Source organism: Falco naumanni, chromosome W, assembly GCF_017639655.2.
Source record: "Falco naumanni isolate bFalNau1 chromosome W, bFalNau1.pat, whole genome shotgun sequence".
In the NCBI taxonomy this organism is placed as follows: domain Eukaryota; kingdom Metazoa; phylum Chordata; class Aves; order Falconiformes; family Falconidae; genus Falco; species Falco naumanni.
Window position 1 is genome coordinate 10,182,739 of NC_054079.1, and position 26,652 is coordinate 10,209,390.

Genomic DNA, 26,652 nt, shown 5'->3' on the forward strand with positions numbered 1-26,652 from the left:
TTTGATGATATTTGTCACATAACCAAGTCTTCTACTGGAAATTTCAAAAGCCAGATGTGGTCCAAGGCTCCTTATTTTACACATACACATTTGAATAGCAGACTTGTAATGCATCTGTATTATTCGGTTATTCTTACTACACAGGTTCTCAACTTGAGGATCCTATATTGACCCAAGTAAGAATAACTATGCTGCTTCTTTACAATAAAGCATATAATAGGTCAGAGACAGGGCATATCATAATTTTTATACCACCTCAAGCAATGGAGATGTATTGAACAAACATTCCCTTTTCAAGAACTGGTGAGCATCATGTGAAGCTAGTAGGTGGCAATTTCAAAGTAAACGGGTAGATACTTCTTTCTGCAACACATGTAGTTCAGCAGCTGAATTTCTTGTCCCAGGAGGTTGAGGATACTAACATTTTTCATGGATTAAAAAGCTGTCAGTCAAACTGACATGGAGACACAAAAACACCAGTGATCTGCAAAACACAGATCAGTGGAAGCCAAAGGATTATTCCGGGGAAATATCACTTTATGTCTTGGGCATCTGCTTTTGGCAACCATTTCTTTTGTTTGTTTGTTTTGCGGAGAAACAGGGTTTTATTCAGAGAGGTATTTGTACAATAGCATATATTTGTCAAGCACCCTGCACCCCTACACACAGCAGTAAATCTCTCTACCCTTATGTTCTATGGTCTAGGTCCATGAGATTGCATTCAAGTAGTTATGTACACCATAATGGTACTGAAAACATCCAGGCCACCACTGTCATTCAAAATGTCAATTTTGGCAAGCAAGCAAGTAGTTAGGGAAAAAGGGACTTAAACCAATTTTTGCGTTTTTTCGAGTTGAGTTCTCCAGCTATGAGAGAGTGGATCCAATCTTTCTGCACATAAAAGGCTGAGAATGAATTACAGTATGTTTCAAAATTACTTTTAATTATCTGGTTTACTAGATAGGAATCTTATCTTTGTTATTTATTTTCATACAAATTTTCTTTTTATAATATCTGTTGTTCTTTAGAAGTCTTGCCTCACACTGTGTTATATATGTTTCCTTTTAAAAATTAACACTTCTATAATTGCCAAACACATAGTCTGAAGGCACCAAAATTATTTTTTCATCAGAGTATATCTCATTCCTTAAATATAGTTTCACACAGCCCTTTCATACTAATGTTTTATAAATTAATCATCGGGAAGGGATACCAAGTAGGTTATACATTTTCTTGATCAAGGGGAAATGTAGAAGGCCAGCCTCCTATTTGCTCTAAAACAGAAGCCTCCTGTTTAGATCTAGTTGACTATTAATACAATATGTTTATAAATATTTTCAAGAAAGTTCTCATGTTGTTTCTATGTTCCTAAAATGAGACACTTGCCCAAACTGAATACACTTATGTTGTCATTGTTTTGAAACATGTTCATTAAGGGTACATTTATAAATGAGGAGAAATTTCCATAAACAGAGTTTGTTTGCACAAAGTAAATTATATTCAGACAAATCAAGGTACTATAATATAATACACTTCACAGAAAGAACCAAGGAACATTTTTCAGATTAACTGCACTGAAAAATACCATTTCAGATGAATAATGAATGTGCAAATTATCTCAAGAACAAGAAATACAATATACCAATGATTTTTAAATTTTAAAATTAATTCCACTTTTCAATGTTTTATTGTGAAACAAAGCTTTTAAAATTACAATTTATATATTTTTAAATGGCATCTTTCCTTATCCCAAAAAAGAAACAGAACTTTCACTTCAGGTCAAAGAAAACATTTCACTTGACTCCATTAACTTTATTTTATTGTCCAGAGTCAAAATTGACATATTCATTATTTACAGAGCTCTTCTTACAGGTAAACTCAAAAGGCCACACCTGCATAAAATTACATAGAATTTATTTACTTAAAAGATAAATCTTACCAAGATAAACTCCTAAGGCCACACTTAAATAAAATTACTTAGAATTAACTGCTTAAAAAACCTAAATCTCACCAAAGGTTTGTAGATTTACTTAAAAGTTGGCCTACATTATAAATCAGATGGGAGGGGAGATTTATTTGTCAAAAAATGCATGCAACCATGAATTTGTCAAGTCTTTCTAATGTTGTTAGTTTATACATATGTGAAATTCAGGATATGCAAGAAAATTTTAAACTTTATCTAATATAAATTACTCTTATTTCCACATCAGACCAATCGCAATTACTTTCTTGCATCTCAACATTACAAAAGATAGCTTTGATACATTGCGTAATCAAAACAATATCAAGAGAATATCAGAATTGTGAGGATACCACACAGAATTGCAAATTAAAAAGCAGCATTGAAAGTTTCTAAAATCCTTTTCTTCAAGGAAGAAGCAGTACATGTTTGCTGCCAAAGTTTTAAACATCAAACTATAGAACTAGGAAGTAATCTCTAATCACACTTGGATAGTAAGCAACTCTTCTACCAATACAGAGAAAATACTTTTTTTCTTTTTATTCAACTAATTCAGTTCAATCAGTTCAATGCATGAACTTATTGATAAACTGAATGATATATTTAAAAAAAAAAAAAAAGCCAAACATTTTTGATGTAAGATCTGAGATTTACTTTTCCTAGAAAGACCTGGTGAACAGAAACAATCCACTAATTTCCATTTCTGTAGATAACAACTTCTTCCTTGACTAGATATATATATCCTCTCTCCACCTGGCTGAACACTATGACTTATGGGATAGGGGGCAATGGCAACAAGCTCCTGTCGAGTGCAGCAGGCACATCTCCTCTTGTGACTACCCCACCTTCCCAGGTACCCTTGCATAGTTCTGCAAGTGGAACCAAACAATAATGAAGACAATGGTTCATCTAGGTTGGAGGTGTTGCAAAGGTTAAGTCAGTCTACACCCTGCATCAAAACCACTTCCATAAAGAAAAAAACAGATGGGTCATTGTCATAGGAGACTCTCTTCTGAGGGGAACAGAAGGCCCAATATGCCAACTGGACCCACTTCTTAGGGAAGCCTGCTGTCTCCCTGGGGCTCAGGTTAAAGATGGGAAGAAAAAACTTCTTACCCTGGTACGGCCCTCAAATTATTTTCAGTTATTGATTCTTCAGGTAGGCAGCGATGAAGCTGCAACAAGAAGTCCAAGGGTGATCAAGAGAGGCTTCAGGGCCTTGGGACAGCTGGTTAAGGGGTCAGGAGCACAAGTAGTGTTCTTCTCTATCCTTCCAGTTGCAGGGAATGATGAGGGAAGAAACAGGAAGAGCCAGCAGATAAATCAATATCTAGCTCCAAAACTGGTATCATTGGCGGAATTTGGGGTTTTTTGATCATGGATCAGTCTACACAACACCAGGCCTGCTGGCGACAGACAGGGTACACCTGTCTCAAAGGGGGGAAAGGATCTTTGCGCAGGAGTTAGCAGGGCTCATCAAAAGAGCTTTAAACTAGATTTGAAGGGGGAAAGGGATAAAACCAGGCTCACTAGTCATAAGCCTGAGGGTGGCATGTGAATGTTTGAGGGATGGTGTGCTAGCAAGTTCCTTTGCTCTGCCATATCAGTGGAGGTAGGGGATGGAGATCCACATGGCAGAAAAGACGCAAGGATTATTGATGTGTTAGAAACCAGGGGAGCATCTGAGAATGGTCACGTAGGAATTAGTGCTTCTTCCCAAAAAAGTTGGCGGGATCAATAGCCCAACTGAAGTGCATCTACACCAATGCACGCAGCATGAGCAACAAACAGGAGGAGTTTGAAGCCATTGTACAGCTGTAAAACCATGACATAGTTGCAATCACAAAAACATGGTGGGATGACTCACATGACTGGAGTGCTGCAATGGATGACTATAAACTCTTTAGAAGGGATAGGCAAGGAAGGAGAGGCAGTGGGGTACCCCTGTATTTTAGGGATTGTTTTGACTGTCTAGAGCTTGATGATGGTGACAATAGGGTTGAATATTTATGGGTAAGAATCAGGGGAAAGGCCAACAAGGCAGATATCATGGTGGGCATGTTCTAGACCACCCAACCAGGATGAAGAGACAGGTGAAATATTCTATAAGCAACTGGGAGAAGTCTCCATAATCGCCAGCCTTTGTTCTCATGGGGGACTTCGACTTACCAGATGTCTGCTGGAAATACAATACAGTGGAGAAGAAACAGTCTAGGAGGTTCCTGGAGTTTATGGAAGACAACTTCCTGACACAGCTGGTGAGTGAGCCAACAAGGGAAAGCATCCTGTTGTCGTAAGGTTATGCAGGGAGTAAATTCTAAGAGCCAAAGTCCAACTAGAACTAATTTGACTACTGTCATAAAAGACAATAGAAAATGTTTCTATAAATACATTAACAACAAAAGGAGGGCTAAGGAGAATCTCCATCCTTTATTGGATGCAGGGGGAACATTGCCACAAAGGCTGAGGAAAAGGCTGAGGTACATATTGCCTTCTTTGTCTCAGTCTTTAATAGTAAGACCAGTTGTTCTCGGGGTATTCAGTCCCCTGAGCTGGAAGACAGGGATGAGAAGGAGCAGAATGAAGTCCCCACAGTCCAGGAGGAAATGGTTAGTGACCTGCTACACCACTTAGACACACAGAAGTCTATAGGTCCAGATGGGATCCACCTGAGGGTACTGAGGGAGCTGGCAGAAGTGCTCACCAAGCCACTTTCAATCATTTATCAACAGTCCTGGCTAACCAGGGAGGTCCCAGTTGACTTGAGGTTAGCAAATGTGACTCCTATCTACAAGAAGAACAAGAAGGAGGATCCAGCAAACTATGGGTCTGTCAGTCTGACCTCAGTGCCAAGGAAGGTTACAGAGCAGATCATCTTGAGAGTCATCACACGGCACGTGCAGGACAGCCAGGTGATCAGGCCCAGTCAGCATGGGTTTATGAAAGGCAGGTCCTGCTCAACTAACCCGATCTCCTTCTATGATGAGATGACCTGCTTAGTGGATGAAGGAAAGGCTGTAGATGTTGTTTATTTGGACCTTAGTAAAGCCTTTGACACCATCTCCCACAGCATTCTCCTGGAGAAACTGGTTACTCATGGCTTAGACAGGTGTATTCTTCGCTGAGTAAAAAACTGGCTGGATGGCCAGGTCCAAAGAGTGGTGGTGAATGGAGTTACATCCAATTGGCAACCAGTCACAAGTGGTGTTCCCCAGGGCTCAGTATTGGGGCCAGTTCTGTTTAATATCTTTATCAATGATCTGGATGAGGGAATTGGGTGCATCCTCAGTAAGTTTGCACATCACACCAAGTTGGGCAGGAGTGTTGATCTGCTTGAGGGTTGTAAGGCTCTGCAGAGGGATCTGGACAGGCTGGACTGATGGGCTGAGGCCAAGTCTATGAAGTTCAACAAGGCTAAGTGTTGAGTCTTATATTGGGGTCACAACAACTCCATGTACTGCTACAGGCTTGGGGAAGAGTGGCTGGAAAGGTGTCTGGAGGAAAAGGACCTGTTGGTCAACAGCCAACTGAACATGAGCCAGCAGTGTGCCCAGGGCCCAGGTGGCCAAGGACAATAGCATCCTAGCTCGTATCTGAAACAGTGTGGCCAGCAGTACAAGGGAAGTGATCACACACACACACACACGTATTTGACACTGGTGAGACCACACCTCAAATACTGTGTTCACTTTTGGGCCCCTTACTACAAGAAAGACAAGGTGCTGGAGCATGTCCAGAGAAGGGCAATGAAGTTGGTGAAGGGTCTAGAGAACAAGTCAAATGAGGAGCGGCTGAAGGAACTGGAGTTGTTTAGCCTGGAGAAAAGGAGGCTGAGGGGAGACCTTATTGCTCTCTACAACTACCTGAAAGGAGGTTGTAGGCAGGTGGGGGTAGGTCTCTTTTCCCAGATAAGAAGAGACAGGACAGGAGGAAACAGCCTCAAGTTGCACCAGGGGAGATTTAGATCGAATATTAGGAAAAATTTCTTCACTGAAAGGGTGGTCATGTATTGGAACAGGCTGCCCAGGGAAGTGGTTGAGTCACCATCCCCGGAGGTATTTAAAAGACATGTAGGCATGGCACTTAGGGACATGGTTTAGCAGTGGACTTGGCAATGTTAGGTTAATGGTTAGACTTGATGGTCTCAAAGGTCTTTTCCAACCTAATTGATTCTATGTTTTAAAATCTAAAACATTTATTGCTATTGTAGTCTTTAATAAAAATACTTTCAAAATGCAATTTGTTTTCATTTTATTTTAATTCCAACTCTTTTCAAAAGCAATTTGACATCAACCATAAATAAAAGAATAATCATGGAGTAAATCAGAATTGTATTATTGATCATTTTTTAAGGTGATAAGCTATAAATTTGCTTAAATAAACATACACAGATATAGCATAGATTTTTTTTCAACCTAATATATAAATCGTAACACTAAATTCATTAATTTGCAAATCAATTTTTTTGTTTCTTACCAAACAATGCAAATTAAATACTCTTTAAGAAACTAAAATTACTAATTCAAAAAATAAAATAATATATGTCAAGTTTTCTTGCCTGTTGATATAAATCAATCTATCTTGACTTGTAAGATTATCCTTTCCTTTCTGCAAAGGAAGATACTAATTTTCAGGGAACCAAGGACCATGCATATTTCTTGTTCTGTAGATGTAAACAAAATGATGTTGAATCTCCTGTGTCTTGGACTAGTCTAGAACAAGGCTGTAATTTGCTAGGTTTTCTGATAATTAACTATACATGAATCATAACAAGATGCTGTAAACTTGGTAATTACATCAATAACTGCTGATGTGAATAAGCTGTAAATAATATAGTCAAGTTTGTATTCATAAACAATATTCATTTTAATGCATAAATAAGCTTGTAATTGTATAGCGACAAAGGGGTTAAAATGTCTGAAAGATCATATAGACTGTTCTGACAAGGAAGTTGCAAATCTCTGCAAGGAGAGCTGTCCTCCTTATCTGCAAAGCAAGCTGCCCTACCAAGGAGATAATGGGACAGCTGGATGTCCCTGAGTAAAACTACAAGGGGTATTGTAAAAAAACCCTGGGAAAGATTTCTACAAGTCTGCCAACTCATCACTTTTGAAACACAGCAAAGCATATGCTTCAAAGTGATGTAGTGTGAATGAACTTTAGAATAGAATTAAAGAATAAACATTATGTTTGTTAGCCACTGTAACAATTGTAGATATCATGTACCGCCACATGTTACTCATCTACCTGTGGTGTCTGTTCTGTTATCCTTTGTTAGACATCCGCCTATCTGCTGACCTCCTGTGTTAAAACTTTAGCGAAACACTTCAACAGGAGAGGACAGATAAGGGTAAAAGAAATAATTAAGCAAGAAAAGCAGATGGCCAGCAAGGGCATAAATTACCTCAGACTGATAAGAACACTGCAAATGTGCAAGACCATCACATAATGAGCAAAAGGTGAAAAGTACACCATGAGGAAGACCTACAGCCTTCCTCCCATAGACCACTGCCCACATTCTAAAGACCCCGGCCCACAATTTTTGGAAGAATCTGCGCAAGCGTGAAAGACTGATAAGCTAATTAGCATACGAAGCGAGGGTAGGCGGGTTCAGGTAATGAATATGTATAGGCGTTAATGGAATATTCATTGTTTCATTATATAAATATAAGATGGTCTGCCCCTCTGGGTGTGTACGATTGGTGGAAGGATCCCCCGTACGCCCGGCGCCGACAATAAAGAATACTTAATCACTAAGAAATTCTGAAGACGTTCTTTGAAACACTGCATACTAAGGGAGAAGAGTGCAAGTAGGAAAGAATGCTTTATTCAGTCACTGAAACACATCTCGTCTCATTAGATCTATTGTGCACACAGACTGACTTGCTTAGAAGACAGATGTATAATGAGTGGCAACCTACAATCCATTTGTTACTTGCTGTTACTGCTTGAGTTTCTATGGAGTGCTAAAATAGTGTCCTTGTTTCAGCTGGGATAGAGTTAATTTTCTTCTTAGTAGCTGGTGCAGTGCTGTGCTTTGAATTTGGTGAGAGAACAATGTAGATAACTATAGGAGACCATACTGTGAACTAAATGTCTCAAAGCTTGTTTACATTCCTGCCGAGTTTGGTGCAAGGATCCCTGGCAGTGTGGACCAGAAAATGAACAAACAGCCACCCAACCGGAAACCAGACATAGGCTGGGGTCAAGGAGCAGCCACATTGTTTGGGGGACATGTCCTGTAGGGAACCGAGACAGTGGGTTGTTTTGACATTGATAATGTGCAGCTGTGGCCTTGCTTTGACTATGTGCAGCTGTGATCCTACAGCAAAGAGGTAAATAACTTTGAGGGAGTATGAGAAGAAACTAGGATGAGACAGAAACAAAGGAGGAATGTGATCTCACCTCTAGAAAATAAGGAAACAGCATGAACAGCAGAGAGTAGCCTATAGTGAACAGCAGGTGGGCATATGGACAGTAGAGTTTGATCAATAGTAAAGCTTTTAGCAGTGCGCGTACAGAGTATGAGCTTATAAAAGCTGTAACTAACAATAAATGTCTTTGCTTCACAATCCTTGCAAAGTCCGTGCCTCATACACCACAATGTCCAGACATGAACAACCACCTACACCTGCTGACGTATGCACAGTCCATAACAAAGGACCATGCGGCTGTCACATGTGCCCCTGGAACCAGTGTACTGAGGCGGGGGGTGTGCGTGGTAGTGCAGTACGTGCTGTTGTCTGGGAAATGGTCTCCCTGAATACCCTATAAAAGACTGAACCATCGAACAGTGAGCGCAAGATCCAGGGACCCCCACCACCGATGGACAAGGAAACTATGGACCAACAGGATGCCACTGGATCCATGGTGGTGACTATCTTGCAACTCTGTCCTGACTGCTTGCTAGGCTTCCTTCTTTTCTATCCTTTCTTCTTTTTCCTATCACCATTTTCTTATCAACACACTGTTTCAATAAGCTTTCCTGATTGGCGGCATTTGACCTCATTTGCATCTTCATCTCACTCCGGGTGTAACATCAAATTTCCCCAGCTCACACTGTCCCTGACTGGAACAATAACACACTGATGTTTTTAGTTGTTGCTAGGTAATGTTTATACTAAGTCGAGGACTTTCCAGTTTCTCAGGCCCTGCCAGGAAGAAGGCTGGAGAGTCACAGGAAACTGGGAGGGGACACAGCCAGGACAGCTGACCTGAACCAGCCAAAGGGATATTCCATACCATAGAACGTCATGCTGAGTATATAAGCTGGTTGAAGAAGGAGGAAGGGATGGACATTTGAAGCTATGGCATTTGTCTTCCCAAGTAACAATTATGCATGATGGAGCCTTGCTTTCCAGGACATGGCTGAACACATGCCTGCTGATAGAAAATAGTGAATGAATTCCTTGCTTTGCTTTGCTTGCACGTGCAGCTTTTGCTTTACCTATTAAACTGTATTTACCCATTTTGCTTTACGTATTAAACTCTGTCAGCCCACGAGTTTTCTCAATTTTACTCTTCCGATTCTCTCCCCCATCCCACTGTGACAGGAATGAGTGAGTGGCTATGTGGTTCTTAGTTGCCAGCCGGGGTTAAACCACAACAAATAGTGACTAAATATTCTGAGATTTTGCTGTTGAAAGAAGTCTAGAAAAAATATTGAGACAGATTCATTATTTGTAGCAGTCCTCACAAGATATTTAAAAGATTCAATCCAAATTTTCAGTTGTGTGAGAACCTTCAAGAAAAATCTCATAAATGAAATTTGGCAGATATACGTGAGTAGCACAAAATACATTGTCATCCTTTCCTGGAAGTGAGTGCCATAAACTCAATAGGTTTCCCAAACACACTGTTATAAGCACTTTGTTCTAAGAGGTTAAAACTATCTGCAACGTTTTTAATGTTTGGGGTTTTTTTACCTTAAAAGTGTATTTCTATTTGGTGGCTTTCACCCAAGTTGTTCCAAATTGACTTATGAAGAAACAAGGGAAAGTTTCTGAGCAGAATTTTTAAAAGTATTCATTACTGGCCTAATTCTGTTCCCACTCAAACCATTAAGAGTTCAGTGGTCACAAACACTGATCAACAGGGCACTTCTGAAAAATATCTCTGTGCCTTTACAAATTTGCTTTTTCTCTTCTTTTTAAATCCTACATTGATAACACTGATTTTAAGCAATTAACACATACAAAGCTCCCAGACAGCATTTCTCATTCTATTAATTGATCAGTTGCAGAATCTACCTCAAGAAATTTTACAATACACAGTTGTGGGAAAATCACCTTTAGGGGGGGAATTAGAGAAAAATTACAGACCTAATAGAAGTTGTAGTATTACAGAAAGCTTTTTATGGAAATATACAATTGCCTCTTTCGGATGGTTGGCATGCACAGAATCTACATCACCACAGTTCCCTAAGCCACACAACCTGCTGTCCTAGAGGAGCAGTGGAGGGTGGAGCAGAGTGGAGACACCACAGCCAAGCTCTGCTGTACTCCCTGCAGGATTGGGAACTTGATGGTACCATACAGCCGATAAGCTGCATAGCAGCTGTAAAATATATGAGAAGATGTCTGTTGCTGGGCCAACAACTGTGACAAAAGCACAGGCAGGAGCCTCATTATCTGTGAGAGAAGGTCGGGAACTCAGCCCACTCAGCACTTCAAGGTAGATGAGCTCAACAAGAATGTAAATAAGGAGCCTTCTGACAAGGATGTGCTAACTGCTAAAAGAAAACAAACTGATGAAAGATAAAACTCAAGGATACTAGGGTAAAATAATTGTGGCAGTGGGAAATTGTGACCTCCTACTCCCCCACCCCCCCCACCCCCCCGAAGAGGATGAATTCCCCCCTCGGGGAGCATGCATAGTAAATTTAAAATTAACTGTATCTTTAAATGAAAACGAGAGAACTTTACACCAATCATAATAAAGGAATGTATGACTAGAGTCACTCAAGCTCCACCTGAGAGTAAAGAGAAGTATAAAAAGTGAATGAATGAGGGGAGAAGTGGGGAAAACACCACCAAGAACAAGTTAAGGGAAGACACTGCTGAGATGGACTTCTGGGACCGGCCAACATGCTGAGCCTTTCTTCTCCCCCCCTTGGGACACCTTGGGCGAGACTTAAACTAAGCACTTCTTTGGGAGACTTAGAAATCTCTCTAGAGAGTTACTTTTTAATGTTTGTAGCCAGGCTTTATTGTTTGTAACTTTTCCATGCATTTTATACTTTATAACATTTTATTTGCATGTGCCTTTTGCAGACAGTCACTATCACTGACAATCCAAAAACATGTATATCTATCGCACAAATAAAACTGCACTGTTAAGTAGCTGGTCGTTGCAGTTTCTCATTGAATGCAACCAAACCCTAGAGTGTGACCATGCTAGTTCATGAGTACAACTGGACTGGCAGTGCAGACTACTATTAGTGTATCCAGAACCATGGTAGTTTAATATACATATTAAATGTGACTGGACTAATAGTGCTAAATTTGACATCACTCAGAATTTAAACCTAACCGCACCTAACCTCCCACCTCGGTGAGGAGAGTTAGAAGGCAAGGGGGTTTATTTTCTGCCAAATTACTCCATCCCCTTTAACACAACAACAGTATTTAAATTAATGCTAGCTCATAGAGTAATGATGATGAACTAGACCTGATTTATTTTCATCTTTATAACCAGATCAGCACGTGAGCCCAGGAAGCTAACAAAACTCACCAAGTCACCACTAAAACAGTTGAAATTACACTAAGAAATAGAGGCTCCTAATTGCTCAAAGACAGGATTTTAGTATTGTTTTATATGCCCTTTCATGTGATAATAATATGACATTGATATATTTACAACCACAGAAACCTATAAGCATTTTACCCACTCATTTTTAATCACTCATCCAGCTCATGCTTACCCTGTAAACAATTACTGTTCAAACATCATGACTTTGTGGTATTTTGCTTCTCTAAAATGTGAAATAAGTGAACAGAAGTTGGTCAAGAAAGTCTGATAAAACCAAAACTCATTGTAACACAGTACTATCCTTGTCTGAAAAGCCTTCAGCCATTCTGAGAATTTTAAATTAAACATTTTTAGCAAACACACTGTGTGTGAAGACAGTGTTCACTGTGTTTATGAACCAAATTCTTATAAGACAAAATTGGTCAGAGTGTGTAGAGAGCCCTGGATGAAGAGAGACCTGGAAGAAGCAGAGGGAGGAGAGAGAGCGCCCTGGATGTAGGAGAGACAAGGAGAGGCCCTGGGAGAAGCAGGGAGAAGCAGGGGGACTGGATGAGGAGAGGCTGGCTGGAAGAGGAGCCCAGAGAAGGAAGAATCCGGATGCAGCAGAGGCAAGAAGCAGGGTGGACTGGACTGAAGAGGATGAAGAAACAGCACAGACAGTAGATGAACTTTTGAAACCTTGTGGGTGATTGGTGGCTGTGCCGGGGCAAGGTGCAGGAACCTTTGTCACAATAGGAACAAGATACATGGTACCCAGCATTTAATGAATCACTACAAAATAAGTGGTGGAGTTAGTTATTATCGTTACAAAATTAGAAATTTTAGTAAAATGTCTCCAGATTTTTTTCACCACTTCAGAAACACAAAATAAATAAGTCTTCCTTCCAGACTAAATGATTAAGTCTCCAAAATTCAAGTACTACTTGAAAGGTGTGGTGTATCTTCAGTTATCAAAGTACAGAATTTGAAGGCTGGCTTCACATAGTAGTATATATGTGGTATTTCACAAGGATAGGCCCAGCACTATGAACACAACATAGAAAATTACTTCTCATTCTTTTCCTCTTCATTTTTTTTTATAGACTGAGTTCAGCAGTAGAGTGAGAACTCCAAGCAATGAAATGTTAGTTACCTTTTTCTACATTATACTAGGACTTCTTTATAATTTTTTCTGCACTTTGTATTTACAGACATTACCATCTATATTTACTTTCTTATATTACCAATAAACTAGCATTGAGTTCAACCAATAAGTTCTGTGCTCCAGGAGAGGCTCCTGGCAATGGCTTTATTAATTTCCTTTTATGTTGACAAGATTTTTTTTAAAACATCAAATTCATTTCTCGTTATGCTGTTGTGAAAAGTAATATCTAGTCTATAAAGGAGTCTGAGTAATTATAAAAGGCAGGAACTCATCGAGCCTTACAAACAAAACTCCTGTTGCAGTTATTGTTTTCATCGCATTAGAACCTGCATACTGGTAGTATCTTGTGTCAGTAGTATCAAGATTCTGGATTCTTAAATGTGACCCATAATCTTTTTTTCTTATGATGGTCCATCTTGGCTCCTGAACCACTGGAGCATCATTTTTTAGTCATCTGACATTTAGAGATGTACTTCTTACTACTTTGCAGTGGAGGATTGCTGTTTCCCCTTGGACTACAGTCATATTATTTATTGGTTCCAAAAAGGTCAGAAAATAACCTGAAAGGGTAAAAGGTCAGAAAAGATCAAACTTCATTTAAGCTAGAATAAGACACTGCCCAAAGGTGCATTTTTATGAGTGGATCTTGGAAATTGTTTCAGTTTTATTTCCATATACTCAAAAAAACCCAAAACACCACAATTCACCATTCAAGATCTAGAATAGCATAACTCTCCAATTTGTCTTTAATGATTTATTTCAGATTTGTCTGCAGGTAGGTATCCAGATTACAAGGTCAAGCATGTATTAATACCAGTGACTTAAAATCAATAGGCAAATGTGAGTTTAGTATGTCACTACACAGAAAATTAAGTAAAAGCCAAATACACATAAAATATCCATAGGACATTGCAAACTTGCAGGAAAAATATTTATTCATCTTCTTTACTCATAAAATGATGAGTAATTCTGTATATAATTTTACCTTAATTTTCTCTACTGTTAGCCTATAAATCTTTACTGGACTGTGGTGAATTTACCTTGGCTGGCTGCCAGATGCTCACCAAGCAACTTTCTCAATCCCCCTCTTTAGCAGGACAGTGGGAGAAAATAAGATGGAAAAGCTTGTGGGTCAGGATAAAGAGAGAGATCACTTGCCAATTACTGTCACAGGCAAAACAAACTTCACTTGGGGAAAATTAATTTAATTTATTGCCAATTAATAACAGAGTAGGAAGGTGAGAAACAAAGACAAAAACTAAGAACACCTTCCCCTGCTTCTTCCCCATGCTTGAACTCTTAAGCATAACGCACATCTTAACTTACCCCAAACAAAACACCTACTCAAACTTCTCCCTTAACCTAGGATACTTCAACCTACTAACACACTGTCCTAGTTCCACAAGCCTACTAAACAACGGACAAAAACTCGCCCTCCACCTAATTGAACTCTACTGATACAAAAAATAGGTCCCGAAGGACTTGCTGACCCACAACACATAGCCTCAAAAACCTCAACAACTCTACACATTGGACTAATCAAAACATACCTAGGGTCCTTCGCCCTATCAACCCTCATCATCCTATTAACACTCTAAAAGAAAAACTAATGGCCCCCAACATCCAAAAATCACACCCCTTACTAAAAATAATTAATAACTCCCTAATCGACCTCCACACCCACTCCAACATCTCTGCCTGATGGAATTTTGGATCCTTACTAGTAATCTGCTTGGCCACTCAAATCCTAACAGGCCTACTACTAGCTATACACTACACCGCAGACACAACCTTAGCCTTCTCATCTGTTGCTCACACATGCCAAAATGTACAATACAGCTGACTAATCTGCAACCTACACGCTAACGGAGCCTCACTATTTTTCATCTGCATTTACCTGCACATCGGATGAGGCATCTACTACAGCTCCTACATGTACAAGGAAACTTGAAACACAGGCATCATCCTTCTACTTACCCTAATAGCAACAGCCTTTGTAGGTTACATCCTACCTTGAGGAGAAATATCATTCTGAGGGGCCACAGTCATTACCAACCTATTCTCAGCTATCCCCTACATCGGCCAGACCCTTGTCGAATGGGCCTGAGGAGGATTTTCAGTAGAAAACCTAACACTAACCCAATTCTTTGCCCTACATTTCCTCCTACCATTCCTAATTGCAGGACTTACCCTAATTCACCTTACCTTCCTTCACGAATTGGGCTCAAACAACCCCTTAGGAATTACATCAAACTGTGACAAAATCCCATTCCACCCCTACTTCTCCTCAAAAGACATTCTAGGATTCATACTCATATATATTCCCTTAATAGCCCTAGCCCTATTCACTCCTAACCTCTTAGGAGATCCAGAAAACTTCACACCAGCAAACCCACTACTAACACCCCTCCACATCAAACTCAAATGGTACTTCCTATTTGCCTACACCATCCTATGCTCAATCCCCAACAAACTAGGCAGAGTACTAGCACTAGCTGCCTCTGTACTAATCCTATTCCTAAGCCCCTTCCTCCACAAATCTAAACAACGCACAATAACCTTCCGTCCCCTATCCCAACTACTATTCTGACTCCTAGTCACCAACCTCTTTATTCTAACATGAGTAGGCAGTCAGCCTGTAGAACATCCATTCATCATCATCGGCCAACTAGCCTCCCTCACTTATTTCACAATCCTCCTAATCCTCCTCTCCCTCACCGGAGCCCTAGAAAACAAAATCCTCAACTACTAGAACACTCTAATAGTTTATAAAAACATTGGTCTTGTAAACCAAAGAATGAAGACCTCCCATCTTCTTAGAGTTCCCCGCCAGCTTCAAGCTGGCATTTTTGCTGTAAATTATTGTTGCAACGGAGGGAAGACACAGTCACTCAATATGAGTGATCAGCAGACTTCGTTTATTGTCCCTTACAGTCACCTTTTATGCCTTGTTATAATTAGCTCATACATATTACAAAAGTTAAGCTCATTATTGGTTTGTTGCCTAAATATCAAGCCCGCCCCTAGTTTCTCTTCTGTAGTTATCTGTTCCCACCTGCAACATTCTTTTCCCACCAAAATCTTCCTGTTATTGTGTAACTTTTGCTTTACTTCAGATAAGCTGAGAGCGATGTGCATTTTTGTCCAGCCAGCTGGATTATGTCCATGAGACCTTTTTCAGCTAGCCAGTTATCCACAAATTATCCTACAACCCCCCTAGATCCAACCAAATTCTCCACGCCCCCCCTTCCCCCCCCCTTCCCCCATGTATAATATTGCATTAATATATTTATCCCATTACACTACAACTCAATGTAGTAAATTCATTTAATGTATGTACTGAACCCATCCCATGTATAACTGGGCATAAAATTTCCAACAGCCATCTCTACTTTCTAGGATTATTTAAGCAATGACACAAGGAATGTTAACCCTCTCTTTTTGGACTAAATCCATTATCTCTTAACCTTATACACTACAATTCTTCCTAGGATATGGAAGTGCCTTAACACATACCATGAATGGTAACAGGCCATAGTACTTAAATCATCTCTTGAAGGGCCGGTTTCAGGTATCAGGTTATTATTAATCGTCCTTCTCACGTGAAATCAACATCTGCCGTTGCATATACGGCTCTATGTTACTAGCTTCAGGACCATTCTTTCCCCCTACACCCCTAGCACAACTTGCTCTTTTGCGCCTCTGGTTCCTCTGTCAGGGCCATAACTTGTCCATTTCCTTAATCTTGCTCTTCGACGAGCCATCTGGTTTGCTATTTATCAACTGTTCAGTCCGTGATGGTGACATTTCACCTTTTTCGTTCTCTTTTTTTTTTGGGAACTCTTCACAGGTGGCCCTTCTGAGTGCAACAGGTGAATACAATCTAGGTCTGAGCATCGCTGGACTTCGGCCGATTACTCACTTTCAAGGACTGCTGAATGAGACAGTTTGCATATCCGGGGAATCAACTGATGCACTTGCTATTCCATTCATTCTACATTACCTCCACTTCACTGACGTATACCAATATATATGAATGCTTATTGGACATGCATTATAACTCCTCTCACATTCCTCTGCCTTTTTAAACAAAAGTAGAAATTTCGTAACCATTTCTACCACCACACCACACCCACATTTTCACCATACCTTTTAATCACATTTTTTTCATCTCAATTCCACACACTCTCGGCACCGAAATTACATTAATAACAACACCCACCCATCACTCACTTTTTGTGTTGAATTCCCCCCAAAATTATTCCCTTCCCCCTATTCCCCACCTCAGAAAAAGAGGACTCAAACCTCCATCACCAACTCCCAAAGCTGGCATTTTCATTAAACTATCTTCTGAAAATTTCCACCAAAAACCTAAACTGCCCGAATCGCCCCACAAGACAGTCCCCGCACAAGCTCCAACACTACAAAGTAAGCAACAGCCCCCAACCTGCAACCAAAAATATCCCAACCTGCAACCAAAAATATCCCAACCCCATATAAATAAAACATAGCCACCCCACTAAAATCTGACTGAACAGAAAATACACCCCTACTATCAACAGTATTTACCCCAAATCCCCAACAACCAGCACCACCGCCAACTACAACCCCCACAACCAACACTAAAATAAACCCCACACCATACCCTGCCACACTCCAATCCCCCCAAGCCTCAGGAAAAGGATTTGCCACCAGTGCTACAGAATAAACAAAACCCACCAACATCCCCCCCAAATAAACCATAAACAACACCAATGAGATAAAGGAAACCCCCAAACTCATCATCCACCCACACCCAGCAACAGACCCCAACACTAATCCAACAACCCCTTAATAAGAGGATGGATTAGATCAACCACTAACGCCCCCAAAACAAAACACACCCCACATACATGCACGCAAACCACCTTGCCCACACTTCTCAGCCACTACATCACTACGCATTATACATCTTCACGACAAACCCCATCACAACACCCCAACACTGAAATCACATTAACTTAAACTGCACCTCAACCCCCAAATAACAGATTTCCCCCCAGCAAACAATGAAACAACGAAACAAGTCCCTGTAGCTTACAACAAAGCATGGCACTGAAGATGCCAAGACGGCCTACCCACAAACCTGGGGACAAAAGATTTAGTCCTAACCTTACAGTTGGTTTTTGCTAGACATATACATGCAAGTATCCATGACCCAGTGTAAATGCCCTGGACTTCTTACCAAGACGAAAGGAGCAGGCATCAGACACACACTATTAACTGTAGCCCAAAACACCTTGCTTGGCCACACCCCCACGGGCACTCAGCAGTAAATAACATTAAGCAATAAGCGCAAGTTTGACTTAGTCATAGCAACCCCTGTCGCGACGGAGGGAAGACACAGTCGCTCAATATGAGTGATCAGCAGACTTCGTTTATTGTGCCTTACAGTCATCTTTTATACCTTGTTATAATTAGCTCATACATATTACAAAAGTTAAGCTCATTATTGGTTAGTTGCCTAAATATCAAGCCCGCCCCTAGTTTCTCTTCTGTCGTTATCTGTTCCCACCTGCAACATTCTTTTCCCACCGAAATCTTCCTGTTATTGTGTAACAAGAACAGCCAAAGACGGTGTATTTTTGCTTTACTTCAGATAAGCTGAGAGCGATGTGCATTTTTGTCCAGCCAGCTGGACTATGTCTATGTGACCCTTTTCAGCTAGCCAGTTATCCACAATTCCCCCGTTTTTATTTTGGGCGACATAGGCTTGGTTGACCATTTTCAATAACAGTGTTTTAACACAGGAAAATACACAGCCAACTTATAAAATCTCAGTTCAGAAGTATAATTCCTGAAATACTTGAAAAATAAAGTTAGCTTGAAGCTTTAATTTAGATGCTCTTTCTGTTCCAGTGATATAAAAAGTTTAAAAAATTCAAAGGTAATTTTAAAGTTCTGAACCTGGACTAATGCAAGCTCAAAACCCAAAAAGAAACCAAACTGATGTTTGACTAGGAATATTTGCAAATATTTTAGTGGAAAATCCCTGACCATTAACAATTTTCTGTCCAAATAACAACTGTCCTTATGCAACCAACCAGTCCATACATTTTCTGAAGAATACCTCATTGTTATCAAAGAATTAACAAAGGGAAAAAATTAGTTCTAAGCTATATACATTCATAAGTGGATTTTTCAGTAGTTACATACAGATTTACACACTAAGCCATAATGGCTTGTAGGTGATACACACAAGAGTACGTTGCTTATCTGTCTGAATGTCTATGCTAAATTTGACAACTATGCCACAAGCCAAGCCTACATGGGTGCTGTATGTTATGCACGTTCCTTAACAAACAGAAGTATAATAGACAAATTCCCAAGACCTAGTCCCCAACCTAATTATATTATTTTGTAGCCAATTAAGGAAAATAACACAAATGTGCATATCTACATGTGCACACACCTTTTAGTTCAGAACCAATCTGTGATAAAAGGCCTTAGCCTTATGGCATCATCGAATCTTAACGAGTACAGTAATTAAAAATGCAGTCTTACTGTAAGTGCGATTTATGCTGACATTCCCTCAAATGCTACACGTGAGTATTTCTCACTTAACTGCCTCAAGGTAAAATAGTAGTATTTGTTAATATGTATTAAAAAATCATTAATTCTCTACAATAGCAGTTGACTTCCATAACACTATGTAAGCAAAAGAGGCTTAAGATGGGTTTTCTGAATACTAACAATTTATTTTAGACTGTCTAAACTCAGGTCTTGAAAGATTTCACTCTGCCAGACATAGAAACACTGTTGCACTCCAGTTGTGATATCCCTTTTCCCAAGTTGTCACATGCACATCTCGCTCAAGCAACATTATTGTTAAAGTTTCTCTCTGCTACATAAAAGCATATTGCACTTGTAGATATAAAAGACAGCACCCTTACTTGGATTATTACCTTATTACCTCATAACTCTTAGTATACCTTGTATCTCTGATTTCATCACTTCAAAAATTCACCAGAAGCAGATAAAACCACAGCCTCAGACTAAACTACACCTTAACTGCTGATTCAAATAAAGGCATTCTCTTCAGATAATTTTGGCTGGTTTTGATCAAAAACTATTATTACAATAATGATCAAAAATAATAATCCCGTATGCAAAATGCCTTTAAGCCAGCCTCCTAGTCCCAACCAATTTCCACATTCAGAATACAGCATAAATACAGAATACAGAATAAATTATCTCCATCAAGGCAAAAAGGCTTCTCTTTAAGCACAGAGATGTTTGCTAGTTCAAGGCAGAAACCCATTTCTTGTAGGGGACATCTGAAGCACTTTTTTTCGTGGATTTGTAATCGATTCCGTATTTTCCCTTGAGAAGCTTAAGCTGTTCCTCTTGTTCCGGGAGTGTTTCCAACTCTGAGTTGTCGAATAGGTCCGTATTTCCCAAACATATCATACATTTCCTCCGCTGTGATTTTATACGGCAGGTTCCGAATATAGAGGATCCGATTGACCTCTGGGGGCAGCCAGATGTTAGCTCGCTTGGCCGCTTGCATCGCCATGGCGCCGATCGGAGGGGGGTGGGGGTGGGGGTGCCGCCTTGGAGAGAAACCGCGGCCGGGAAGGGGCCTGCCGGGCCGCGCCGCCGCTCGCCGCTGCCGCGGGGGACCCGGATGCTATCCCATACGCTAATAACCCGGGTAATGCCTTGTTACAATCTATGTCCCGAACGCTCCGCTTTTCTAAAAAGCAAATGAGCGACTCGTACGCCGCTTGTCTCTCCATACCGTCGTCAGCGCTGTTGCAGCCTTTGCGAGACTTCGGCGACGCGTGGCCGGCGGGACCCTCTGTAGGTGCTCCCGGGCGCGGGGACTGTGCCCTTCCGCCTCCTGCGCTGCTTTCAGGACCGGTACCCGATCTCCGTCGAACCGTGGCTCGCAGGTTCAGCCCTCTCTAGGGTCCCTGTTCGGGCGCCATTTGTCGCGACGGAGGGAAGACACAGTCGCTCAATATGAGTGATCAGCAGACTTCCTTTATTGTGCCTTACAGTCACCTTTTATGCCTTGTTATAATTAGCTCATACATATTACAAAAGTTAAGCTCATTATTGGTTAGTTGCCTAAATACCACGCCCGCCCCTAGTTTCTCTTCTGTAGTTATCTGTTCCCACCTGCAACATTCTTTTCCCACCGAAATCTTCCTGTTATTGTGTGACAAGAACAGCCAAGGACAGTGTATTTTGCTTTACTTCAGATAAGCTGAGAGCGATGTGCATTTTTGTCCAGCCAGCTGGACTATGTCTATGAACTTTTTCAGCTAGCCAGTTATCCACAACCCCTAGGGTTGGTAAATCTTGTGCCAGCCACTGCGGTCACACAAGAAACCCAAACCAACAGTCATACGGCGTAAAGAGTGGACCAGAGCTTGTCGTAACAACTAGGAACAAAATGCAACTGAGCTGTCATAAGCCTAAGATGCCCTTAAAATCAACCTAAAAACAATCCTAGCAACCCCGACTGACCAAACCCCACGAAAGCTAGGGCACAAACTGGGATTAGGTACCCCACTATGCCTAGTCCTAAATCCTGATGCGTACCCTATCAAAGCATCTGCCTGAGAATTACGAGCACAAACGCTTAAAACTCTAAGGACTTGGCGGTGCCCCAAACCCACCTAGAGGAGCCTGTTCTATAATCGATACCCCACGCTACACCCAACCACTCCTTGCCAGAGCAGCCTACATACTGCTGTCGCCAGCTCACCCTAATTGAAGGCCTCACAGTGAGCACAATAACCTACCCCCGCTAGCATGACGGATCAAGGTATAGCCCGTGGAGTGGAAGTAATGGGCTACATTTTCTAAACTAGAATACCAACAGAAGGGGGCATGAAACCACCCCCGGAAGGCGGATTTAGCAGCAAGGCAAGATAATAAAGCTCACTTTAAGTCGGCCCTGAGGCACATACATACCACCCGTCACCCTCCTCACAAGCTACCAGCCACAATAACTAATACACCCCTCAGCTGAAGATGAGGTAAGTCGTAACAAGGTAAGTATACTGGAAGGTGTACTTGGCATACCAGGGTGTAGCTATAAAAATAAAGCACTCAGCTTACACCTGAGAGATATCTGCTACACACCAGATCACCCTGAGCCCCCCTCTAGCCTGACCACAACACCCCAAAGCCAATTAAAAACTTACACCACTACCAAACTAAAACATTTTCTAACTTAGTATAGGCAATAGAAAAGACCCACTGGTGCAATAGAGCTCTGTACCGCAAGGGAAAGATAAAATAACAATGAAACCCTAAGCAACAGATAGCAAAGATATACCCTTATACCTCTTGCATCATGGTTTAGCAAGAACAACCAAGCAAAGCGAACTTTAGTTTGCCCCCCTGAAACCCAAGCGAGCTACTTACAAGCAGCTGCTCCCAAGCGAACCCGTCTCTGTTGCAAAAGAGTGGGACGACTTGTTAGTAGAGGTGAAAAGCCAGTCGAGCTGGGTGACCTGTGAAATGAATTTAAGTTCACCCTTAATTCTCCTTCATGGACGCACAACAACCCACATGAAGTGAAATAAGAGTAATTTAAAGGAGGTACAGCTCCTTTAACAAAGAATACAACCTTCACTAGCGGATAACTCAATTACCCTCTATAGTACTGTAGGCCTTCAATCAGCCACCAACAAAGAGTGTGTCAAAGCTCCATACAAAAAAAATCCAAACCTAACATGATTCCCTTACAACCTAGCAGGTTAATCTATTAACAATAGAAGAATTAATGCTAAAATGAGTAACTAGGTAGCCCACTCCCTCTCAGGCGCAAGCTTACACCCAAACATTATTAACAGATGAACTAATGTCCCAACTCCAACAAGACCAAATATTCTAATAGACCCTGTTAACCCAACTCAGGTGTGCCCACCAGAAAGATTTAAATCTGTAAAAGGAACTTAGCAAGTACAAGGCCCGACTGTTTAGTAAAAACATAGCCTTCAGCCTACCAAGTATTGAAGGTGATGCCTGCCCAGTGAACACTGTGTTCAACGGCCATGGTATCCTAACCGTGCAAAGGTAGTGCAATCAATTGTCCCATAAATCGAGGCTTGTATGAATGGCTAAACGAGGTCTTAACTGTCTCTTACAGATAATCAGTGAAATTGATCTTCCTGTGCAAAAGCAGGAATCGTATTAGCAAACTCTTCACTAGACATCGCCCTACACAACACATACTATGTAGTTGCTCACTTCCACTATGTTCTCTCAATAGGAGCCGTATTTGCCATCCTAGCCGGATTCACCCACTGATTCCCCCTATTCACCGGATATACACTACACCCCACATGAGCAAAAGCCCATTTCAGAGTCATATTCACAGGTGTAAACCTAACATTATTCCCCCAGCACTTCCTAGGCTTAGCTGGCATGCCACGACGCTACTCAGACTACCCTGATGCTTACACCCTCTGAAACACTTTATCCTCTATCGGCTCTCTAATCTCAATAACAGCTGTAATCATACTAATATTCATTATCTGAGAGGCATTTGCAGCAAAACGAAAAGTCCTGCAGCCAGAACTAACCACCACTAACATCAAGTGAATCCATGGCTGCCCGCCCCCCTATCACGCTTTCGAAGAACCAGCCTTTGTCCAAGTACAAGAAAGGAAGGAGTCGAACCCTCACATGTTGGTTTCAAGCCAGCCGCATCAAACCACTTATGCTTCTTTCTTATGGGGTGTTAGTAAACCCATTATGCAGCTTTGTCAAAGCTAAATCACAGGCGAAACACCTGTACACCCCCACCATGGCCAACCAATCCCAATTTGTATTCCAAGACGCCTCCTCCCCCATCACAGAAGAGCTTGTAGAATTCCACGACCATGCCCTAATGGTCACACTCACAATCTGCAGCCTAGTCCTCTATCTTTTAACACTCATACTAATAGAAAAACTGTCCTCCAACACAGTCGATGCACAAGAAGTAGAACTAATCTGAACAATCCTACCAGCTATCGTTCTCATCCTACTTGCTCTACCATCCCTACAAATTCTATATATAATAGACGAAATTGACGAGCCCGACCTAACCCTAAAAGCCATCGGACACCAATGATACTGAGCCTATGAATACACAGACTTTAAAGACCTGACATTCGACTCTTACATAATCCCAACAGCAGAACTCCCACCAGGACACTTCCAACTACTAGAAGTCGACCATTGCGTTGTAGTTCCCATAGAATCCCCCATCCGCATTATCATTACCGCCAACGACGTACTTCACTCATGAACTGTTCCATCCCTGGGAGTAAAAACTGACACAATCCCAGGACGACTCAACCAAACATCCTTTATCACAACCTGACTGGGTGTATTTTATGGCCAATGCTCAGAAATCTGCGGAGTTAACCACAGCTACATACCAATTGTAGTGGAATCCACTCCCCTCGCCCACTTCGAGCACTGATCCTCACTCCTCTCATCTTAATAATTAAGAAGCTATGCATCAGCACTAGCCTTTTAAGCTAGAGAAAGAGGAAGGCCCACTCCTCCTTAACGATATGCCCAAACTCAACCCCAACCCATGATTCCTAACAATACTAACTACCTGAGTAATCTTTTCACTAATCATCCAACCTAAACTCCTATCAATTACCCCCACCAACCACCCCTTCAACAAAACCAAAACCCATGACAAAACTACCCCCTGACCCTGACCATGAATCTAAGCTTCTTTGACCAGTTCTCAAGCCCCTACTTCATAGGCATACCACTAGCCCTACTCTCCATGCTCTTCCCCACCCTCCTATTCCCCTCCCCCAGTGCTCGGTGAGTCAACAACCGCTTCTCCAACCTTCAATCATGACTCATTCACCTAATTAAAAAATAACTAATAATACCTCTAAACAAGAAAGGCCATAAATGAGCACTAATCCTCACATCCCTAATACTACTCCTTCTTACAATCAACCTACTGGGCCTACTACCATACACATTCACCCCCACTACCCAACTATCCGCAAACATAGCACTAGCCTTCCCACTCTGACTTGCCACCCTCCTCACAGGCCTACAAAATCAACCCACAATCTCCCTAGGACATCTCTTAACTGAAGGCACCCCCACCCCACTAATCCCTGCTCTAATTATAATCGAAACTACAAGCCTACTCATCCTCTCACTAGCCCTAGGAGTCCGCCTCACAGCAAACCTCACAGCAGGAAACTTGCTTATTCAACTCATCTCCACAGCTACCACCACCCTACTCCCCATCATACCAACAATCTCCATCCTAAATACATCAATCTTACTACTACTCACCATACTAGAAGTAGCAGTAGCCATAATCCAAGCCTACGTCTTCGTCCTCCTACTAAGACTATACTTACAAGAAAACATCTAATGGCCCACCAAGCACACTCATACCACATAGTGGACCCAAGCCCCTGACCACTCTCCAGAGCCGACGCCGCTCTTCTCACTACCTCAGGATTAGCCATATGATTCCACTATAACTCCTTCCAAGTCCTAACCCTAGGCCCACTTTCCATAATCCTTGTTATACTACAATGATGATGATACATAATTCGAGAAAGCACATTCCAAGGCCACCACACACCCACAGTACAAAAAGGCCTGTGATAAGGAATAATCCTATTCATCACATCAGAAGTATTTTTCTTCTTGGGTTTCTTTTGAGCTTTCTTCCACTCCAGTTTAGCTCCTACAACAGAGCTAGGAAGACAATGACGCCCAAAAGGAAACAAACCCATAAATCCCATAGAAGTACCCCTACTTAACACAGCCATCCTCCTAGCATCCAGAGTTATTGTTACATGAGCCCATCACAGTATTACAGAAGGAAACCACAAACAATTCAGGCCCTCAGTCTAACCGTCTTCCTGGGAATCTATTTCACAGCCCTACAAGCCATGGAATACAATGAAGCCCCATTCAATATCACTGATGGTGTGTAGGTCGCAACCTTCTTCATTGCCACGGGATTCCACGGCCTCCACGTAACCATTGGATCCTCCTTGCTCCCAATCTACGTCCTACAATTAATCGACTTCCAATTTTTCTCATCCTCCTTCTTCTCCCTCTCACTCTCCTTCTTCTTACTCTCCCTCTACTCCCTCTCCCTCTCCCACTTCTCCCTCTCATTCTCCCTCTACTCCCTCTCCCTCTTCTCAGTCTCCTTCTCCCTCTTCTCACTCTCCTTATCCCTTTCTCCCTCTCTTTCTCCTTCTTCTCCCTCTCCTACTCCTTCTACCTCTCCTACTCTCTCTACCTCTTCTCCCTATCCTTCTCCCTCTTCTCCCTATCCTTCTCCCTCTTCTCCCTCTCCTTATCCCTCTTCTCCCTCTCCTTCTTCTCCCTTTTCCGCACCTTCTTCTCCCTCTCCCTCTTCAACCACTCCCTCTCCCTCTTCACCTTCTCCCTCTTCTCCCTCTCCCTCTCTTCTCCCTCTCCCTCTCCCTCTCCTTCCTCCTCTCCTACTCCTTCTCCCTCTTCTCCCTCTCCTACTCCCTCTTCTCCCTCTCCTCCTTCCCCCTCACCCTCTCCTATTCCTTCTTCTCCCTCTCCTTCTTCTTCTCCCTCTCCTTCTCCTTCTTCTCCCTCTCCTTCGCCTTCTTCTCCCTCTGCTTCTCCTTCTTTTCCCTCTCCTTCTCCCTCTGCCTCTCCTTCATCTGTCTCTCCTACTCTTTCTTCTTCTCCCTCTCCTAAACCTGCTTCTCCCTCTCCCACTCCTTCTCCTCCCTTTCCCTCTTCTCCCTCTCCCTTTCCCTCTTCT

The 26,652-nt window shown here is 41.7% G+C and overlaps 1 long non-coding RNA gene and 1 pseudogene across 1 annotated transcript; one reads left to right on the top strand and one right to left on the bottom strand.

The window, feature by feature from the left end:
• Positions 1 to 1,760: 1,760 nt before the first annotated feature.
• On the bottom strand, positions 1,761 to 23,631 carry LOC121080351. The gene is made up of 3 exons (XR_005825330.1): positions 22,517 to 23,631; positions 17,976 to 17,979; positions 1,761 to 1,772 (listed from the first exon to the last, which is right to left on the bottom strand). It is a non-coding gene; the product is annotated as an uncharacterized LOC121080351 (long non-coding RNA).
• LOC121080346 lies at positions 14,366 to 15,660 on the top strand (annotated as a pseudogene).
• Positions 23,632 to 26,652: the final 3,021 nt, after the last annotated feature.